The sequence below is a fragment of the Pygoscelis adeliae genome, unplaced genomic scaffold (assembly GCF_000699105.1).
Source record: "Pygoscelis adeliae isolate BGI_AS28 unplaced genomic scaffold, ASM69910v1 Scaffold11, whole genome shotgun sequence".
Lineage (NCBI taxonomy): Eukaryota > Metazoa > Chordata > Aves > Sphenisciformes > Spheniscidae > Pygoscelis > Pygoscelis adeliae.
The window spans coordinates 985,050-987,031 of record NW_008824059.1 but is presented as its reverse complement, the minus strand read 5'-3'; positions in this window follow the sequence as shown (position 1 = coordinate 987,031).

The window sequence follows — 1,982 nt, the reverse complement described above, 5'->3', positions numbered from 1 at the left end:
CTCTCCTCTCCTCTCCTCTCCTCTTTTTATGCTTTTCCCTCCAACACCATCTTCTCCTCTCCTGTTATTGCCAGTAAGTGTCACAGAGCATGAAAACAAAAATCCATACTGAGGATTTTTGGCCACTTTCTTTCTGACTTACAGAGAAGATGTCCTGTGTGTTTGGGATGATGTTTCCAGGGAGGTGGGGCTGGATTTTATCTTGGTGAACATGAGGGTGGGTTACAGCTCCGCAGCCTTCATTCTATAATTATCCTTTGCACCTCTGTGGCAGCTTTCTGTTGGAGGACCATGGAGTGTAGAATCACAGCCCTGGGATCAATGGAGATCATTTTGTGTCTCACTAAATGTGCCTGGCTCTGGGAAGGAGAGCAACATGTGATAAAGAGCACACTCCGCTCAGGACACTTTCACTTCACTGAGGACAGGAAGAAAAAAAGAACAACATGTTTAACTGACAGTGGGGGGAGAAATTTAGGTCAGCAGAATTGTAATTACCTGTGTTGGAGTCTGGCCAAGACTCCACATTTAACACCCCTGCTTGTATGAATCTGATGAAACTTGAGTATGAAATCACAAAAGAAAACCCCGTTCTCCTTTGTAGGGTTTCAGAGGCATTTTCTACAACTTGGTTTCTCAGAAAAGGGGTCAAGATGTCTTCCCAGTCCTCCTGTTTTTTAACAACAACAAAGAAGCCCTTTTCTGTCTGTGAGGGAAAGATCTAAGTTCTTAGCAGCTTCAGAAACTTTCCAAGGCATTTTGATGTTTCCTAAACAAAGTGGGAGGAGGTGGGAATCAGGGATTTGTGAGAGTTTTGCCTGTCTCACCAGTGTCACCCCACCTGGTATTGCACTCCAAATTTCTCCCAGAGACGCTCATCTGTGAGTAGAGGTGGGAAAAATTGAGATTGAAAATACAGCTGTGTGGAAGCTGGTGTAAACCAGGAGAGCTGTCTGGAAGTTAAAGAAGCTTTGCTGAGTCTTTACAGCTGCAAAGCAGGGTTGATGATGGTCAAAAATAATGGAAAAAGGTAGTCAAAATGATAGTAAAAATCTGTAGAAAAGGAGAGAACACTTTTGGCTACCTATGGTGCAACAGTCCTATGGCAGGAGTGTGACCACGGCTAAGGAGGAAGATGAAGGACCCATTGACATGTGTCTGGGAGGGGCAGCATGCAAGCGGGCACTGAGTGGGGATGGGGAAGGAATGGGCAGCAGCAGGCAGGGCTGAGCCAGGGCAGCAGGTCCTGACTGTGAGGTGTTGTGGTCACTGGTGAGCCCTGGTAGCAGACACTGGTGGAGCTTCTTGAGGGACTTGGAGGAAAGGTCTTTGTACCAGACATTTCCCACTGTTGAACAATCCTCTGAAGTGTGGAGTCCTTCATCGGCCTTTGGGACAAGGCTCTGGACATCCTGTTAGTATTTTTCATTCATAATTGGAAAGACTCCGGGTTTCATGGCTTGTAATTTGGAGTGCACTGATGTGGATGCATTGGACCTGCTGAGGCTCCAGCTGAGGTTCTGGAATGGACCTGCTGTCAGTGATGGGTGAAATACCACCCCCGATCCTCCAATGGCAGCACACCGGCATTCTTCCCCCCTACACCTCCCCCATGGTGATTCAGCCAGCCAGGACCAATCTCATAGCTGTTAGGAGAAAAGTGGGTGCTTTGCACTGAAATTTTCAGAGGAGTCCTGAGGTTTGCTCTGTAATGCAAAGCCAGCAGGAAAAAAAATTACCTAAGCATGGCAGGTTGCAAATAGGAGCATATATTGAACATTGCATTGGTGGGGAATTCGTCGCCACAAGAAATATAGATGGGTTTAAAAGGCTGTCAGACAAATCCATGGCAAAATAATACCCCCAGGGCTATTAGATACACAAATGCAGCTACCGTCTGAGGACATGTCTGAAGCTCAGACTGCCTGAACCCTGGACGCATACAAGGAACTGTGCATTGCTGCTTTCATTCTTCTCTTTCC